Here is a 21,432-nt window from a genome sequence, read left to right on the forward strand (position 1 = left end):
CAGTGAATTAGATTATGAGAACGATAACACCGCCAAGAAACATGGAGGGCGAGGGGAGATGTCACAAAAGACTGGATGTTAATGCCTGGAACATAATGTACTTGCAACCTGGCCAGGTTAATAAGGGCACTATAATATTTGCGTGGAGTGGATGTTTAATTGTACAGCCACTTGTTTTCTGCTGGCCATAGTTAAACAAAACAGTAGTTTCTTTCAGAACTCTGACACTATCCAATGTGGATATCAAAATCCTGTATCGGCATGCTTGCAGCATTCAAATGTTTACATTCAATTGCAAAGATTCCTAAAATGAAAACAACTGCTTGATAAACCTATGCTGTTAGGGTTGCATTTCATTTGTTTTAAAGTATATATACAGACCTATACACTAGGGTCAGCAGACTCTTTTACATAACAATGGTAGTGACTTGTGAGGGCCCATATGCCGGTTGTTGGCACATTTGCCAAATGTGGTGTCAAACATCTCAGTGACAGTACACTGTAACATGCAGTACACAGAGGACTACACACCCGAGTAGGGTTGTGTGTGTGTGTGTGTGTGTGTGTGTGTGTGTGTGTGTGTGTGTGTGTGTGTGTGTGTGTGTGTGTGTGTGTGTGTGCGCACGAGTGTGTGTGTGTGTGTGTGTGTGTGTGTGTGTGTGTGTGTGTGTGTGTGTGTGTGTGTGTGTGTGTGTGTGTGTGCGCACGTGTGTGTGTGTGTGTGTGTGTGTGTGTGTGTGTGTGTGTGTGTGTGTGTGTGTGTGTGTGTGTGTGTGTGTGCGCACGAGTGTGTGAGTGTGTGTGTTGAGGGTTATTCAAATTCAGTAAACTTAAAATAAATTAAAGCAGTTATGGATTGCGTTTACAAAAAAATCCATCTCAACCATGTATTGAATTGGAATTGTTTGAAGATTTGACTTTTTATCACAACTATTATGACTGATTATTGTGATCTCAAGTAGCTCAACACTAAACGTATAAGATCCTTAATCCTGTGGAATTTGGCAATAGAATTTTCCAGTCCTGGTTATGAGTTATCAGTAAATCTGCTAACCGCTTCAAATTAGGGCAAGTATGTCTTGTGATATACTGTCAGTGATTTTTTGGTGAGTCTTCCACCTTCTCTATCTTATATGCCAACAGATTCATGAAGATGGACAGAAATAGAACAAAACTGTTGTTTTCTGTTTGTTTTCAATGTAAACTTTTATTACTAATCCATGACAGGACACAGTTTGTTTTTCATACAAAGGCACGTGGTTCATTCAGTGCAATCTAGCATTACATAATACACACTAGATTGCATAACACAAACAACATCGGTTGCTTAAAAATATCTGAATAGACATTTCATCTCGGTGCAAAACAAAACAAGAAACAAATAATTATTTAATCATTTCAGCGACCACAATTTGTTGATTATATGCGGATAGACTGGTTTTAGTCATCCCTGAAGTGACTTTTAGTTACGGATTAAAAATGTTTTTCAATTTCAAGCTTATCCAGGCAGATGTAATAATATAGCATTAGCATTATAGCATACATTTACAAAATCAGACCAAGATAGTCTCCTTCAACTCAATTGCACAAGCGCTGAATATATTGTTAAAATTAATATTTAAAAGATTTGCATACATTATCAATTGGAATAAAAATGTGCCACTTCCTGAAAATGTATATAAAACAAACTAGTCTATGATAGTGCTTGCATTATTGCATTTTTTGCATGTGTATTGTGTGTGTGTGTGTGTGTGTGTGTGTGTGTGTGTGTGTGTGTGTGTGTATCTGTGCGATAATGTCAAGGACAGAAAATTAAGGAAGTCTTTGAATTTATCATGTCTTACTCTAAAGTACCTTGTATTACGCTGACGTGGTTTGCTAGGGAAAGCCAGGCTACTGCATACAAAGCCTACTTGGAAAGCTTAAGTGGTGTAGAATGTTCTGTCCGTGCAGCCTAGCTTACTCCCTATAAACCGCACTGCTGATCAAACAGAGCTCTGCCATCAAGAATATTAGATGTGTAATTCCTACACTGATTTGCGTTGGCAGAGGCTTAGGGCCAGCATATTCAACTCTGTTATTGAAAAATTCAAACTAAAATGTCTCTCCACAATTTGTTTTATAAATCAAATGTGTTATGTTCATCTGTAATGTCTAACTTTCTCTCTAACGTTCACTCTTTCCCTCTTTCACACACACACACACACACACACACACACACACACACACACACACACACACACACACACACACACACACACACACACACACACACACACACACACACACACACACACACACACACACACACACACAACAACCTACATGGTAAGAGAACTGAACAAACAGTGTAATATTTCATGAGATTGTTCGCCCAAAAATAATTCAGTTGAAGGCTTGCCCAATATATTTGGTAGCAGGCCAAAAACAGTTGCATAGAGTATAAAGACAACAGCTCTCCCATTCGCCTGTGTGTCATATGACACACGGAGCCGTCCAATCGCAGTGCAGTATTCTTCACTGCTGCCGTGGGTCTCACATTCATGTGTCTGTCAGTCATAGCAACTAGTGAACAATAAAATATAAAAAACAAAAATGGGCAAAAATTCTAACCCATATTATCTAGGTAGGTCTATGTTATTTATATAGCTTGTTATACAACATTCCCATGAAACACCATGGACTCTATTCATACATTGTTATTTACTTTAAATTAAAGTAGTAGTAGTAGTAGTAGTAGTAGTAGTAGTAAAGTGCTCTATGCTATTATAGAAATGTTTGCACCTAAGAATCTGTATTGCAAGGAACATTTCCTCACATGTAACACACACTGAGTGTACAAAACATTTAAGGACACCTTCCTACTATTGAGTTGCAGCCTCAATTCATCGGGGCATGGACTCTACAAGGTGTTGAAAAGCATTCAACAGGGATGCTGGCCTATGTTGACTCCAATACTTCCCACCGTTGTGTCAAGTTGGCTGGATGTCCTTTGGCTGGTGGACCATTCTTGATTCACACAGGGAACTGTTCAGCGTGAAAAACCCAGCAGTGTTGCAGTTCTTGACACAAACCAGTGTGCCTGGCACCTACTACCATACCCCGTTCAAAGGCACTTACATTTTTGTGTCTTGCCCATCCACCCTCTGAATGGCACACACACAATCCATGTCTCAATTGTCTCAAGGCTTAAAAATCCTTCTTTAACCTGTCAACTCCCCTTCATCTACACTGATTGAAGTGGATTTAACAAGTGACATCATTAAGGGATCATAGCTTTCACCTGGATTCACCTGGTCAGTCTATGTCATGGAAAGAGCAGATGTTCTTAATGTTTTGGACACTCAGTGTAGATGTTATTGAGGCTGCAAGCAAATACTGTAGGTACACAGCACATGTCATGTCTCTCATTCATAGCACAGTGTATCCAAGAATCAGTGTTTCTCTGTTCATTTTGAATCCTGAGATATTTGCTCTTGTTTTCCATGCCACCCCACTTTCTTATTGGCTTAATGAAAGGAAAGAAAACCAATCCTGATTGGCCCTTGTTGGATAACAAAACCCAGGCCAGAGGTCCAACCACATGTCAGAGGCAGCTAAAGTGCTCTGATGCTCAAATGTTGTGGCACAAGTCGGAGTGTAGTGGACAAACATTGTTGTAATGGGCCTGTTCCATTGCAAATACTAGGGATGGGTTGGTAGTTTGTGGGCAACTTCTCTTCTCCCAATGGATTACTGCTCGCTGTCATTCTGCCCCCTTCCAGTGTTCTGGACCATTATTTGCCTGGAGGAAAAAAAGATAGTATGTTAGAAGCAGGGGTTGGGACCCAAATTATTTTCCAATCATTCCGAACTGAACCCCTATATTTTTTGTTCTTCCTATGGAACGTGCAGGCTACATATTTAATTGGTCAGAGATGATGCAACTGAATTTTCACAGGTGGGGAGAGAGCGAGAGAAATGGGTGAACATTGAGGAGCATGGTTTGAAGCGCTGAGCATCATGACATAAATTGGGATTGTGTATAGGCTATTACTAGCATCAGAACTTCACTGAATTGCAGAATTATATACTAGACATTAGGGATATTGTTCCCGGAACAAAAAATAACATTATTAACCAGTTTTCAAGATTTGAAAATAGCGGTTCTGTTCCGGGAACACGAGAGATTACTTTCGTTCCCAGTTCTGTTTCCGTTCCTTGACATGTTTTGTTATTTTCTGGTTTTCGGATCTGTTCCCTGAACCGGTTCCAACCACTGGTTAAAACATCACGATAAATAAAACAAACTCACATTAAAGCCAGAAATTTTGTGTTCAAATATTTCCTAGTGAACAGACAGTCTCTTTCATATAGCAAAAACCATCAGGGAGTTTCTGACAAGTGGCCTTAGGTGCGCCTGGTCTGGTTTTAGCTGAGGTAAGCCTGGGCTCTGTGTGCCGGGCGCAGACTGCCAGCTAGCCAAGGGGATTGAGGGTGAAGTTGAAAGCCACTGTTGGAGCCTGGTACACTACTGGGCCATAATGCAAAGAGGAAGCATGTGACACACCCTAAGCTGTAGGAGCTGAGACTGAGGGACTTCTGAGAGCTGGGGGCCCTTTTATTTTACAGCCACTCAGACAAGCAACTTAAAATCTTACCCAAGGGTCATAGAGTACATAGAGAACCAGCCATGATGTTTGCAGTTTTCTGGGTTCAAAACTACAATGGATAGAGCCAGCATGCTAACTAGCTAGCATCATGTTAGCCATATTAGTTTTTAGCCAGAATCATGTTAGCCATGCCAGCTAGCATCTTGATAGCAGTTTAAACTGTACTGTATGTCAATGGGCTAACTACAAGTCAAGGAAAGACATTTCTAATTAAACGTAAAATGAGACAGAAGTGGAGTCACAAAAGGGGTTTAGGGTATTGGTGTCGGTTTGAGTTATTGGGAATCATGGTCTTGTTTTTGTTGAGTGGCCTACGGTGAATGAGCTAGTTAATGGTAAATTTACAACCCCAGCATGTGGGCCAATAAAACCAGGGGGACAGGGGGACATAGAGGACGATGAGAATGATTGTGAGAGGAGGAGAGAAAGAGAAAGAGGGGGAGTGAGTAGAGTGGAGGACTCTGGTAATTAAGAGTCTAAGGGAGTGTGAGAGGGGGCACACACTGCTCAGAGCAAACTTTGTGCATGGAATCCTCACTCTTATTTATGCACCCTGTCTATTCTCCCTCCCTTCTACCCTTTATCTTCTTCCTGGCCTTTCCTCTCTCTCCATTCACTTGTCTCTCCCTCTGAATGAATAGTCACAGCGCTATGGTGTCCCCCCCACCAACACCCCCACCCTACACCCCTTAAACTCCCCCTCTAGCTCAGTCTTGAATAGGGAGTCGAATTGAGCAAACAGTCAGCCTGTCAGCTCAATAGGAGGTCTGGCCGTGAACTTCAAGTCCTTCCCAGGCCCCCAGCGTCACATTGGGGAGAGAGGCAGGGAGTGGGGAGGGAGGTGTGGGGTTGGGAGGCTGTGGGGAGACAGGAGGGAGGGGGTGAGTGGGAGCCACAGACACAGCCAGACTTTAGGGGGCCCCTACGTGCCAATATTGGGGGGACCTCTGCCTTCCACAAAAGTTCCCAAGACTGGAGCTTTTGCTGGAGGTATGGGGGAGGGTGCTCCAGGTCCCAGCTGCCTCCCCCCACCCTCTAGTCTAGGCAGGAGGGGTGTGTGCAGACGGGACAGTGTCTGCCCCCTGCCCAAACTCCAGCCCTCCAGACCCGCACACTCAGACGCAAGCTGCTGACTGTGCCCACCCACCCCCTCGACTCGCTCCCAGCCCGCACAGGCCACACATCATCTCATTACCCAACGCCAGCCACTCCACTGTCTACTGTTTGTATTGTTTTGGGCTCTGCATAATTTACACAGTAAATTGAGAATGGCCGTGGCCCCTGCTCAATCTACCACCTGTTTACAGAGACTGCCCGTGATTAGTGGGTTTGCATTAGATTAGACACTGTTACTATTAAGGTTCTCATGCGATGTTTTGTTAGACTGGCTCCCCAACATAGAAACTTAGACAAAAACAACTTTAATTAAAAACTGCTACCAGCTAATGGTCCGATGAAGCTCCAATGTGAATGTTGTGGTTTTGTCATGATTTTCTTCTCTCTCCACATTTGGCTTAATCAGATGCTACAATTTATTTTAATAACCTTAATAAATTCATTAGGTCTAGTCCTAACAGCAATGTCTCTGTAGACCTCATGCAGCGGAATACCTTGGCGGGATTGGCGACGAGACAGACTTAATAGCACTCTAGTGTTTCACCGTCCATATGCATGGGTAGTAACTCAGTAGCCTATCCATTTGCAATGCTCTGGCACTGTACAGTATCTTAGCCATAGCACTGTCTCGACCTCCAGTACGCAGACACAAACAAAGGGAGTTCTCTCCGTGTGGCACGGACAATGGCATACATTGTTTACCGGCTGCCTTATTTAATAGGACCCAGCCGACTCTAATTGGTGTTTTGGTTATTAAGCGGTTTTTAAACTTGCAGCTCTCTGTTCGGAATAAAGGAGTCGCTACAACAAGCTTGCTTAGGAGAACAATACACGACTTGTCTCAGCACCAGCTCCCCCAACACCTCACCCACCAACACAAAGACAGCTTTCCGCTACTGAGACCTCGCTATCATACTCTCATTGGGCCTCTGCCTCTCTCACTCCCTTTCTCTGTCCCTCAACCACACTCACTCTCTCCTGGTCCCTTTCTCTCTGTGTTGGTGTTGTACTGCAGTGTCTGTCTGAGTAGCATATTCACTGACTCGTGGACGTCACAGTTCTGTCCTTTAAAGAGGTGCTCTGAGCTGCTTTTAGAATGTTTAACTAAACAGTCATTAGCGTAAATCTATACATGTCAACAAATCAGGATAATTAATTACAAAAAAGGAATGATAAGACTTGGTAAAAATAAATATTGCAAAAAGCGTACTCTGTCTTTGATTACTAATGATAATAAGAATAGTGATGATATAATATAGCCCTAGCTAATATTCGTTAATAGTCTCTGGGTGTAACTATCTTATATAATATGCTAAATGTGGAACATTCATGTCTCAGTTATTCTGACCAGGGAATACGGCCCGCGTATTTCAACCAAAATGGCAGCCGCCGCCATGTCGGGCATGTGTGTGAAGAGGATGGCACAACAATTCCCAAACGGGAAGAAAACTGGGCTGTTCAGAGCACAGATGCCCACTGAATGCCTGAGAGAGAGCAAGAGCGAGGAGGGATTTAATGCAAGCACACACACAAAAACCCCAGCCTTCCTCCCCCCTCCATCAACGCGTCTCGTGATTTCTGCAATTAGCAAACACATCTGAGGTGCTTAAAGGCAAGGCCAGCCTGGCAGAGGGAGGGAGCGAGAGAGAAGGGAGGGTCCAGAGGAGGAGGAAAGGATGGGGTGATGGTGGTGTTATGGAGGCGTGATGCAGCATGGCGGGCGCAGGGCTGTTGTTGTTACCTGCTCTCTCTGGTCCTCACTTCCATTTCATGCCAGCGAGCGTCGTCCTAAGATGGTGGCGTGGGCTGCGTCTCGCGGTACAGGAGAATGGGGAAAGCAGCTGAGGATGAAGCGAGGGAGGGGAGAAGGGGAGAGGACATACGGAGGAGAGGGAGTCAGAGTCAACAGCAACCTCTCCTCCTCTCCCTGTTTTTCAGCCTCATTTTGCCAGCATTCTGTCATGGTGGTGTTGGTAGTCTGCACAAAAAATAAGAATAGGGAAAAATATGAGGCAAAAAGAGAAAATGTGAGTATGCAGTTTAACCAGCCGAGATACACATACATGCATATGTACGTATACACACGCACCCACACACACACCTTTTCATGTCTTTTCTCATGGTACAGTCTGCCCCTGAGCATGCAAATGACTTTCATTATGCAAATGCGTGCAAATCAGATCCAACCATCTGAAAATCAAGACTGGGAAGAAAAAAAATTGACACAGAGATTGAATGAAAGAATGAAAGAGAAAAAGAACAGGGGGGGGAATCCTTTTGAGTGGCAGGAGGCGATAAGTTAGGTAAATGGTATGTGGAGGAACAACAGTGGCCCCAATTGGACAAACAAGATTACCTTTTGTATTATAAAGATGTCTTGTCTTTTTTCTGACTGCACTGTATTTTAACATCATACTTGATATCACACAGGTTTCATATGAAGTTAAGTTCAGACTCACATCATCTGCAATAGTGAGAAAAGAGATTGCTCCAGCTAACGCAGGCTTTTCAGCCATTCCACAATAAATGTCTTTACTTTCATTCAAGGACGCAACAAGAACTTGAGCTCTGTTATGGAATAAACACATGAATTTCACATGTGATCACGTGATCTTTGGTGAAGTTAATGTGATAGTGTGAAGCTACACATGTGAAAACATTTGAGCACGCGCAATAACATTATCACGTGAAAGAAATGTGACATGGGGATGCAACATTTTTAAAATGTTTTTCACAATGTGAAACTGCTTATTTCACATGTTGCTTTTACTGCAAATCACGTGAGGTGAAAACTTTATTCTCCACACATGTGAAAAAGTGGTGTTAACATGTGAACTCTAAATGTAATACATGTGAACATATTGTTTCACGTGAACAACTAATCTCACGTGTCTCTTTTCATGTTTTTTTTTTGTAAGGGAAGTAATGAAATAATATTGGAGTTTTAAGGTAAGTGGTACGCTGTTCAAATAAAATAGTGTAATACTGTATATTTAATCGATATGATTACATTTGATCACTTAGGGACGCACCTGGGATTTAAAATCACACTCTCAATATTTGGAGTACGCTGATCGTTCTGCTGTGTCACAAAGTCTGTAGTATTCTCAGAAGTCCTCCACAGATTAATTACCTACAATGAATCTCTGCAATTAGCTCAAGAGTGCCATCTGCGCTGCTATTTTAGTTCTAAATTAATCTGACTATTATCTCATCATTGATTTCCTTGACTTATTTCATCAATTTGGGGGTTTTCTATATAGTTGACAATATGTTGGTGGGGCATATTATTTACTTACTCCTGAATCACAATGATAAATATAATAGTTATTATTGAGTATTTGTTTTTTTAACAAAGCTGAGATATACTTTGAAGTCAAAAGTATAGGAATAGAGGTAAAATCAGTTATTGGCACAGACATGATGGCGTAGCAGGAAGATCGTACGTAATGCCTTGAACCAAGAGGTTGTGAGTTCATATCCCAGGGGAGGACATAAATAAATAAACAATGTAATCATGTGTGTAAAATATGTAAATTGAAAACACTGTGACTGTGGGACATGTTGTTTGCAGGGCATGGCCTATGTAATCATGTGAATTATCCCAAAATGTACTGTAAATCCTACCAAAACCACATGAAAGGTTATGTGATCACGTGAAAATATAATCTAATACAGTGGTAGAAAGGCTGTGACCTAGAAGGAGATTGTTGTCTAAAATATGCTATTGGAGTCACAGATGGTTGGCTGTATGAGATCAAATGTTGTGAAACTTCATCATAACAAAGACAACAATGCTACAGTATCAACATGCTAGGTTGATGAAGAGGTTGCTGGAACTATTGTATCAACATGCTAGGTTGAAGAAGAGGTTGCTGGAGCTACAGTATCAACATGCTAGGTTGCTGGAGCTACAGTATCAACATGCTAGGTTGCTGGAGCTACAGTATCAACATGCTAGGTTGATGAAGAGGTTGCTGGAGCTATTGTATCAACATGCTAGGTTGATGAAGAGGTTGCTGGAGCTATTGTATCAACATGCTAGGTTGATGAAGAGGTTGCTGGAGCTACAGTATCAACATGCTAGGTTGATGAAGAGGTTGCTGGAGCTATTGTATCAACATGCTAGGTTGATGAAGAGGTTGCTGGAGCTATTGTATCAACCTGCTAGGTTGAGGAAGAGGTTGCTGGAGCTATTGTATCAACATGCTAGGTTGATGAAGAGGTTGCTGGAGCTATTGTATCAACATGCTAGGTTGATTAAGAGGTTACACAACGCAGGGAAGAGCAACCACCTCATCAAGCAATTCTCCTGACCCCAGGAGGAACATCCTCCACATCCCTCTAAGGTCGTCGCAGCATAGAGAAGACCTCCATCACGATAAAGGGGATCAGGTGAGCTGGAGCTATTGTATCAACATGCTAGGTTGATGAAGAGGTTGCTGGAGCTATTGTATCAACATGCTAGGTTGATGAAGAGGTTGCTGGAGCTATTGTGTCAACATGCTAGGTTGATGAAGAGGTTGCTGGAGCTATTGTATCAACCTGCTAGGTTGCGGAAGAGGTTGCTGGAGCTATTGTATCAACATGCTAGGTTGATTAAGAGGTTGCTGGAGCTATTGTATCAACATACTAGGTTGATGAATAGGTTGCTGGAGCTATTATGTTAGCCTTTGCATTGTTTTAGCATTAAATAGTCAAGCATATTGTAGTGGTGCTTTTCCATGTCATTCTCCGGCCAAGCTGCACATGCAAGTAGCCCAAGAGCTACAAACTAACTCCACCAATCTGGGTTGGAATCTACTAACTAGCTACCAGCCTAGCCTATACATGACATTTGGTGAACCAACTAAGAGAGCAGACTAATCGGGGAGGAGAGAGCTGCTATCTGTTTTCACTCTCAGGCTAGAGGAAGGAGGCAGCTTTTGTTTCTGGGTGCCAGTAGGGAGGCACTATTTTGTAGGCTGTAATGGGGGAGTAGGGATAGGGGTGAAGGGAAGGGCCTTGGAGTATGAGAGAGTAGGTTAGGAGGAAGGGAAGGGCAGTAGTAGAGGGGGTGGGGTACCACTGAATGGTGGCAAACCTCTCCTAATTGGCACTTGACATTTTTCTGCCATTGGCACTAAAGTGGGCCAGCTTTCAAGCCCGCTCCGAGTCCTTGTTGGAAAAGTGCCATATGCAAATATGGCGAATGGGTTCCATTATGAAGCCTCTGATATTAACAGCTCAGGGAACAATGAAATTGTGTGCTTACTCTGGACTCGTAGGTGTGTGAGCGAGAACAAGACAATGGCTGCCATAGCCGCTTCGGTCTGAACAGCCCCTTCACATGACGTTCTGACAAGTCATTTCACCAGAATGGCCTTCTGTGGACTGAGGCTCTGTCAGGCTCTGTCCAAATGCTTTGTTCAAGACTGAAATAGTTTGTTTCAGTTTGTGCAATATTTGCCAAACTTCTGAAAATGTAATATTTATCTTTTTGTTGAGAGGCTCTTTTTCCTAGCTGTTAAAATATACAGAAAATTATTTGCTTTTTTCAAAAAATGCATCCTGTGTTAAAGCATTACCAGTTGAGCATATTGTTCTAAATGCTAGAATGTACAGTGTTCTGAAATCCTTCTGATATTTCCCTATTTGGATTGTTTACCCTTCACTAGCTCCCTGGGGCAACAGTGGAAGGAGATCTAAACATAACTCCTGTCTCCCTTTGGAGACTTCTTGGCAAATCAATGATGAATTGTAGCAAAACTGAGAAGCATTTTCAAAGACCGAGAAATGATAAGAGACTGATCTTGGACAGCTAGGCCAAACAAACTCCCAGCACTAACTTCCAAGAGGAAACATATAAAGCAGATTGTCAAAGGCCGTAAAGCAGTTCCATCTTTATCTCCACACAAGTCGAAACTGTCAGGGAGGAAACAGAACAACAATAGCACCCAACTCCGGTGTGGTCCGAACCAAGTCAAAGTACACCTGTTACTGCTAAGTTACCAAACTTGATCTCCTTTGTCTGGGTGGGCCCATTGACTTCTGTAAACGCCTGAAATACATGAATTTCTCTGTGAGCGACAGGGAGGCGGGGGCCACTTTAGAAATGGCAAAGTCTGCCCCTCTGTACCAGCCCAACAGTGAAGCCATTTTCCAAACTCTGTTGGTGTGTTCTGTTGAGAGAAAGGGAGGCAGAGAAAAGGGGTAAGAATCACTGGGCCTTTTTCAGAAACCCGTCTGGCTGTTAGGACCCGGAGGTGCTGAAATGGTGGTAAAGGAGCCCATTGTCTCCATGTGACAAGTGGACTAGCTCTATTGACTGTAAAGTCTACTGGTGTGGGGCCGTCAGGGCCCGGCCACAATGCCTGCTTTTCTACTTGACACTTGGAGTCTAAATCTGCTTGCCTAGTGCCTGAAAGCTAGGAAAAATCCACCAAACCCTCTCTCTGCCTCCCTTCCTTTCTCCTCTCCCTCCCTCCATCCTTTCTCTTTATCCCCCTCTCTCTTTCCCTGCCTCCACTCCAGACAGGGCTACAGTAGAGTCCTGGAGGTTTTGTGGAACTCCTGTTTTTGTGACATTTTCAGGCAGGCAGTGCTAAGGCCGTCTTTCCTCTGGGGTAGGGTTGCAAAATTCCAGGAACTTTCAATGATTTCCCTGGTGTTCCAGAACTCCTGGTTTTGCAACTGTACTCTAGGGTCCCTAGTGTGGACTGTTATTGATATGACTGTGCCACACACAGTTATCCTCCTTATCGCCACAAACAAAACAGCTGCACCAGTGCACACATCTTCATGGGCATCTGTTACTGACATCATATCATCGTTTCTTCAAATAGTATTCATGCTTATCGTACAAACTGAAGCTAATTAGAGAGAAAAACATGTTTTAATGCCTGAAAAAGAAATACAAACTGATGTCAGAAAGCTAATCTAACTTTGCTGAAATCTCTACCTAGAAATGTTGTCATTCAATCAAATTTGACTTGCATAACACTTTGTAAAAAGCCAATTTGTCACATGAACAGCCACAATGGCATGTATATAAAACCACAGATAACAACCAAGAACAGTCATTGGGGCCTTGTTCCAGTTCCCCTGGATTATTTCATTGGTAATGACAGTAGCTAGGGAAAACAGACAAAGAGCCAGGTACCACTGTGCCACCGGAGGTGGTGACATCACCGCCTGTCACTTCCTGTCAAGGCCCTCGTCTCTCTCGCTCCCTCGCTGAGCCCTGAGCTCAAATGTCACACTCAGCACCTGCAATGCAGCAGGCAGGGACCGCTGCACAACCCGCTAAGATTGACATTGTGAGTGTTGTTGCTATACAAACGCTCCAACAGGAGTTTCAGTCTAGTCCAACGTGCCATATTGGAGTCAACATTGTGTTTGTTATCAAAGCAGAATTCAAATGTATAAATTTAGCAGAGTACATGTGATTGAAACCCTGTTTAGGCCATTGATCACCAGATGAATAACATGTTTTTCAAACATACTGGTGCTATAGTATACAATTTACTCTCCAATTTCTCTGTAATGTCTTGAAGCTATGGAAGGCTGATTTGGCCGAAAGACAGAAAAATCATACTAGAAGCCTCACTCGACATGATTCTTTTTCTAGTTGAAAAGAAATCAACATCATTGCATTGATGGCTGATTGAAGGTGTAAAGATCTGATTGACCAATTACTCCCCACTATGGGCTGAGGCCTGGATTGTTCCCTCTCTCATGGCTCTGTCACTGGGGGCAGTTTCTGGTTGATTGCCCTCGGACCACTCCTCCACAGAGCCCCACACAGTGGCATTCAACAAGATCCATCAGGCCTTTCCACATGGTAGCACCTCATGCAATGGAGGCTTCGCCATTGGCACATTCACAACCAAGCCAACTGTCACCTCAAATCAAACTCCCAAACATAACCAAAATCAAACACCTTCCCATATGAAAGAAAGAGGGGGAGAAATCAAATAAACAACCGTCTATCTTAACAAAACTGGCCTCAAACAAATCTGTCCATTCGACTATGTGCTGGCAGGGGACATGATCATGGGATTAACTTAAAAAGTCCATTGTAAACTTCCACAATCCAAATAACGTATGACATTAGAGGCTATAATCAGAACCATACTTTCTATTCATTTCACCTGTTTTCCAACAGCCTTAACTAAAAACCCATCAGCCGAGTACAGAATTGCTACAGTGATAGGATGGTGTTACTTGTAGCTACTGACTGGCCAATTTGTTAAGCATTTCGGTAAAGTCTGCAGTCAGTTCCATTCAGGTTGGTGTTGGTTCTTTGGGACCCACCCACCACTGCTGGCCATGTGATCGTAAAGATAAGCTGCTGCATGCAGCCCCACACAGAGGGATCGGGGATTATTAGATTACAAGTGATCCTGTTGGACCAACCGGGCTGCGAGGGACCAATGCCATCGGCCATGTGCAAATATGAGGAAATATGTGTATGGCATTGTGTATAACTTATTATTTTTAGAGATCAATCTCAAAGCGATCAGGATTTCCCAACTCTACGGCTCAGGGGAAAATCTCAATGCTTCAAAAATGTGAATACTCAAAGACGTAAATTTAAAAGAAACTCAACAAATACTCAAACTCTCAAATCTACTGCTAAAATTCTCAAAGGCAATTGTGATATATTTGACGCAATAACAGAGACAGATAGTTGTAATTGTCAAGCTGAAGCTATTGTATCAAAAAGACACACATGTACACATACACACACAACTACCTGTGTAATTGGATGACATCACACGACTTACTTGACTTTTTCTTCTGCTTCCGTGTCCTATGATGTCGGCCATTTTCGTTGCTTGTTTTGCTGTGATTGGTAGAATGGGGTGGTGCAGCATGGGGGATATGTGTTGGGGATCTTGGTGCCTTTCAGGAGCGTAATGGGATTCTTGTTACTTTCGGTTATCTAGCTTTATGAAGAATGTACACCACTCATACAGCTAGATAACCAAAGATAACAACCAACCCCTAAGGCTGCCCATCCTCTTGTGCCACAGGTGATATACATGGGCCAGATTCTGACCTATAATCAGGAAAAAGACTGTATAAACAATCAGAAAAATTAAGACTTGAATTTCCCTTTTCAAACTTAAGAGCACCCTAAGTAAACTTTAGCAGTTCTATAGAGAGGTCTGGTCACATTCATGCAGAACCTAAAATGTAAGAAATGCTGATTATTTTAAATTAATCAACTTTAATCAAATGTGTACTTAACAGTTCACAAAATACCAGAACCTCCTGACCCTCTGCTTAAAGTACTCATCAGCAATTGGCCTGCCAACATTTCCCTGCCAATCCACCCTCACTGTTCTGCTGTTACAAAGCCTTTGATTGGATGGCCAGCCCATAACATGGCAGCCAAAGCCTTGACTCCTCAAAGTCCAATAATCAGCGTGAGGCTTGATCAAAACACCAGTCCAAACTGGTTACGGCGCCAGTCTTCCCAGACCACCCCTCTCCGCCCCTGCGCCCACCCCTATGGTGAGGCAGTCTCTCACAAGGACTGGCTCCATAGGAGGGTGATGACTTCAAACGCCACCCCCCGCCATGTCCAAAATGTATTTTTTAAATTAAAACCGTTTTACTGTAAGATGCAGAGAGAAGGGTTTGTCTCTTGCGTTTGCATATCTATCAGAGATTCCACACTAAATTGGGGAGGGCATGTTCAAGGTTGGTGTCAGAATACGGCACAAAAGCACAAACACACACAAGTGCAAACCTACACACACAGATACACACACACACACACACACACACACACAGAGTACACACATTTATGGCACATCGCACAAGGGCCAATAAAAAGTTTTTCTGTGTGCCCAGCCCCACATCGAGGCTCCTCCCATCTATACGTGTTCTAATGACTGACAGGGGAGATGGAGGGAGAGCGAGAACGACAGAGAACATTCTCCCCTTTAGTGTACACATCTTTACCTGTAGTCTCATACTGTTGGCAGACAACATATCTTCTCCTTACTGTCAGCTAGAACAAGGATTCAAGCTTGAAAATGTCTTCTATCTTATTTTGGTTCATAATCTACCAGTCACCATAAGGATTTCTAACCACCTTTATAATTTCTTACTACATTATGATACACAAGGACAAAGCAAGGTTCTTTGAAAGCCTCCGCACTCGCAAACATGCATATTCCATACAGTGCATGCACATACACCCATGCACGCAAGCACACACCCACACGTGCAAACCAAACAAAAGCATGCACACATGCTGGAAATAAGAATGCCACTATCTTTCCTGAAAAAGTGACTATTCACTCAGGAAGGTATTTCTTCCTGCCAAGGACAAAATGACATCAAAACAAAATACTGATGCAGTTACAGAAATGTCCTGATCTGTACGTGTTTTTTGTCAGAGAGAACATACATGTTACAACATTATTTGAAATTATATCTGACATGGATATTAGATAAACTTAGATAAAATAATAAGCCTTGATTATATAAGCATAAAGGGTTATCAGTACATCTAAAGGCAGTGATTAATTTGATTGTACTTATAAAGCATGAAATGATTTTGAATTATACTGTCCCAGGATTAATATTTGAAATTCAACAAAATAATAATAATAATTGGCTGTTTTAAAAAAAATACTGTACACAGTATGTGTTTTTAAATTGCTCAGTTATTAGATCAAATAAATAGTCATAATACTACCACCATAAGTAACATTATATTCTCAACATTATATTGAAAACAATCAAAAACATGTATTTTATGTTATTTTCAAGAAATTACATTTAACATGTATTTCATCGTTTGCAGTGGAGAGTTGGAATTGGAAAGTTGTTGTTTTTATCAGCCTATATTATTAACATATATTATTATCATTATTACTGTTATTATTATACTGTGCAAATTCCAAATAGTTTGATACGCAGTTGTGACGATTCCTTCTGATAACGTCAATGCATTTGACCAACTTTATTTCAAGTAATAATAATAAACATTATTTAAGGAAATAAAGTAAGAAAGAATATGTTTCATATTAGGCCTACATTGCACCAGATGCGATTACAAAGAACTCACACTGCGCATCTGTAACGAAGCTCATATCAGATTCAGCACCACAATAGTGGACAGCTGCCTTGTCTCTTAGTAGCCTTCAGTGCCAGGATTTCAACACCAAAATCCCCGGTAAGCATATTAACTATCATACAATCCGTTTGTTAAAAATAACTGCATTTGTTTTCTTGTTTTAACAGTTGAACCTAGGCCTACCCCTTGGTAAATTCAGATAGGCTTCTATGGCGCAGTAACATGCCAAGGAGAGATCCGGTTCGACTGTCTATTACTGCATCTTGCCAACCACATAATTGTCAAGGGGTATATCTCTTTCAGCCATTCATTCAGTCATTCAGTCATTCATTCAAACAAACCTAATCACTCCTCGCCATTGTATAAGACGTTGGTGACGTCCTTCAAATTTATGCTTAGGAATGATTGAAAATGTTTGATGAAGCAATACACAATGCACATATTTTCTTTATATTTATTTTAGGTACAAAGAAAGTAGTTATAGCTTTATAATAAAGTGATCAATGTATACCATTGAGATATGACGTGATTCGATGTAATTAAATCCAACCTGATCTGTAATGTATTGGCACGTTGCTGTTGCTCAGGTCTCAATGCTTATGCACGAGGCACGAACTGAGGTAATTTCTAAATGTTCATCATATGTAATTGGCGCGGTTGATGCAATCTGTTGGCAGAGGGCCTAAGCTACTGTAGCCTACCGCTGCACACTGGAACCTTGTGGCGTCATTATACCAACAGCGTCCACTGCTACTGAAAAATGACGAGCTTGACAAGTATGAACGCAAAGGTGTAGATAAGCAGTAAAATAACATTTCATTTCTGTATTCTCTTGTGAAATGATGATTGATACAGTATTAATATCCATAGGCTTAGTCAATTTGTAATATTTTAACTATTGAATCGAATGGACTAAGTTTTCAATGGGTACTTGCACTGCACTCTTATGCACAAATAATATCATATAGGCTAATCGAATTACAAAAGGTTGGTGTTATCGAGTATACTTGGGACATCCCTACCCTAAACCCTAACCCTAACCTTAAACTTAACCTTACCTCAACCATATCCATATCCATATCCATAACCATAACCATAGCCATACCCCATTACCTAACCCTAACCTTAACCCTTACCTTAACCATTTTACAAGTCGACTTCAACGGGGTATGGACGTTCCAAGGATCCCGGAGAGCACGAAGCAACTACAAAAAGTTACGATTCTAGCAAAACACGTCCCACAATGTCTCTTCCATTTGGAATTTGTGCAAGTGATTTAACTGAGTTAAAGTGATCAATGTCTAAGCCATACCTGGCCAGTTATTAAGACTGTAAGAGTGTGTGGTGTATTTATATTACCTATGCCACCTGCTCTGTTGCGCCTATATGTCTCTCCATTGAAACCTGAAAAAAACAAAAACAAGAAACGCTTATTTTCCAACCCACCTGCAGTGGTATGGTAATTGTCCGGCTAAAGTCAACAATTTCAACAACCCAGTTTCGTTTGAACTGAGTATATTACTTTTGCTATTGTCCCTACATACAGGTACGAGGCCTCAAGCCTGCATCTGCCCTTCTAGATATGACGTTGAGGAGACATAAAACCACTACATGGTCCAAGATAGTAGGCTAAAATTCACGAGAGCGTTGTTATGTAATCTACCTGTATAAAGGCATCTGAGCTAGACAGGTACCCGAGACTAGAGGTAGGACACGCCTCAGATGACATCTCCAAAAGCTCTTTAAAAGACATATAGGCAGATCGATTTTTAGACAAGGCTTTCAACAGTACTCGTCAAAAACCGAGTCAGACCTACATCACGCACAACCCACAATCCAGCTAGGTGCTTGGAAGAGATGTGCACATTAAATTATTTGCAATTTAATAAAGAAAACACGCACGTTTATGGATAGAATGTCACCAGATGTAGCACGAACTATAAAACCAAACCAAACAACAACCTGGCTGTGCAAAAACCAATTCGCTTTTTCATCTTAGGCAGCAAAATGCAAGAAGTTACATTTCATGTAATTCTGCAGTCTCTTTATTTACACATCATACCATGGCCTATGACAACTAATGTGTACGCAATCTGCTATTGCGGATTATTAACGTATATATTAGTGTCCTGTACAGGCATACCAATATATATAAATATAGTACTACTTCACAAACCATAATGGAAATGCATATCCATGGTCTATGCTCCAGTAACGCGCACACGTGTGCTCAGAAGGCCGCGTATTCGACGTGCACGTGCGGATTTGATGGCCTTGTGATTCTCCATCCACCTATTGCTATTAAGCGTTTTCATCATCTGGACTCGAATCTCAAATGATCAATTGATCAAGGCCTTGCCTACATTTTGAATAGGCGAATTGTCCTTAAAACTATAGAAGTTGAATAATAGGCTACATTATTGTAGACTACATTATATGGCATATTACACGGCGGATGACATGTAGACAATTTTCTTGTGATGTTTTATAAGTACATCTGGCTACATGAATTATTTATGTAGAAATGGTATGGTATGTAAAATGACATATGCGTTATATTACCTCTGTGGGTCTGCGTCTGTCTGTGTTGATGCATGTGGAACCTTGCAGTGTGAGGGGCATGGTTAGTCTACTCCAAGGTGCGTAATGGAGGTCGTTATCAAGCCCCCTAGCTTAAGATTGACCATATCCCATTTTTCTTTGTTTGTGCAAAACTATTAAACTGTAATAGGTGAAGTGTTGGGTGTAATGAAGGAGAGAGCTGTGTCGTATCTAATACATTGTGAGCCTGCCCTTCCAGTCATTAAATTCAAGAGAGCCCAAATCCAAAATAATGTATATGTCGAAATGGTTGTTTCCATATGCTACAAATATAATTTCAGCCTACAAAATTAAGCCAAGCTGTAATGGATAGGCTAGTTGTTTTTTTTGTCTTGTAGGCTATCTAATGTCCGGACACCGTGCAATAGAAATTATCATACACAATCTTCAAATGAGCATCACCATTTGAATTGATAGCCTATTCGAATGATACAGGAAAACCGGTGCCAAAAACGCATTTATTGCGGCCGATATTGCACGAATAGCATACCGTGAGTGCCAAACCCACCAGGATAAAACGATGCGCTAGCGTGATCTTTTATTTGTTCTGTTTTATGCTATACATGCATGCAAAATTACGACTGCGTTGTCCGCATCCGCTTCAATAGCACGCAACAGAACATACATTTTCTAATCATCTATGCCATACTCACCCCGGTGTCTGCCAGCCACGGTTACAAACGCTCTCCACAACAATCAACCAAGCGAGTCAAGAGATGTAGAACAACTGAGCGCTTGTAGGTTGGCTCGCGCCTGGTCTTGAGCTTCATGGCTGCAGCTCGCTGTGACGTCGCGCTGGCCCCATCCATTCATCTTTTCGCGGCTGGGTCCCCCTTGTTTATAATCGAGATTATTTCCCATAGAGATGGTGTTCGCCTCCCCCCGCGGAGAGCGAAGTGAACCGTTCGCTGTGCCTCGCGCTCGCCATTCCTCTTGTACAATGCATATGAACTTAAACATGCCTGCCAAAAAACATATAGCATTGCCAAGACCCTCCCCTTATGACACGACAGTAGGGGCCTCTCTGACACGATGCAGCTCTATTGTGTCCCCTCCCCTCTGAAATTAAGGAAACTGGCTGCGATATGAATATATTCAGCATCTCTCCCAACCATGGTTTTGTATAACGGTAAATGTTATCGCCCCCAAGAGTAAACGTGTCCAAGATATTCGTCTCATATAGGCTAAACTACTACAATCCTTTATGTCTGTTCATGGCGTCCATTTTCTTGTGATTTCATGCCAATGGTACGAGGTTGAGGTTATATGAATCAGTGATATGAGCTTCAATAATCCACTTGGGATATATTTCTAATATTGAGTGAAATAACTCTATAACTCCAAAGTCTAAAAAGTTTGTCATGGCTGGTTGGAGTGAGTTTTAGACCCTGGCTCCTGTGGGATTATATGGATTCCATGTAATCTTGTCTAGTTACCAATATTCGTTTGACATGAAGGCCCCTGCGACTATGGACTAACTCCTGCGCCTGAATCAAGTGCGCGCATTCCCCATTCCCTTTGTCTGTCTCTTTGACACAGAAGACTCGTGGAATGTGACCACTGGATCGCCAGGGTGAGACCGTGCAAATCAGCTTTTACCGTCAGCACCGAGTCCAGACCAGCAGACAAGAGCCAAGAAAGGGGTCTAGGTCGGTTGATTATCATAATAATCAGATCGTGGGGAGGAAAATCTCCTTTGAATAAATTACTTATTCAATAGGAGGTTCGACTGCCAAAGAGACAACTTTGTCAGCCACAGTTGTTGTGGGTTTCTCTCTATCAGTGTTCAGGGGTCCCCATTTCTTTCTTTCCAAATGTTGGACGCTTTCCTAGAGATCAAACTATAAATACGGCTACTGTTTCTTTCCCGGGCTTAGCTTAGTAAGCTTGTTTTCTTCTCTCCAGCACACAACGATGCACAGGTTACCAAGGGCAAGCCTAAAACCGTCCTTTGGTAGCGGCTAATGGGCTATGGGTTGGGACAAT

The 21,432-nt window shown here is 42.1% G+C and overlaps 1 long non-coding RNA gene across 1 annotated transcript; it reads right to left on the reverse strand.

Annotated features, from left to right (window-relative positions):
* Positions 1-3,263: 3,263 nt before the first annotated feature.
* Positions 3,264-14,676, reverse strand: LOC112229389. Its single transcript, XR_002950167.2, has 3 exons — positions 14,537-14,676; positions 7,510-7,746; positions 3,264-3,784 (listed from the first exon to the last, which is right to left on the reverse strand). It is a non-coding gene; the product is annotated as an uncharacterized LOC112229389 (long non-coding RNA).
* Positions 14,677-21,432: the final 6,756 nt, after the last annotated feature.

This window comes from Oncorhynchus tshawytscha, linkage group LG03, assembly GCF_018296145.1.
Source record: "Oncorhynchus tshawytscha isolate Ot180627B linkage group LG03, Otsh_v2.0, whole genome shotgun sequence".
In the NCBI taxonomy this organism is placed as follows: Eukaryota; Metazoa; Chordata; class Actinopteri; order Salmoniformes; family Salmonidae; genus Oncorhynchus; species Oncorhynchus tshawytscha.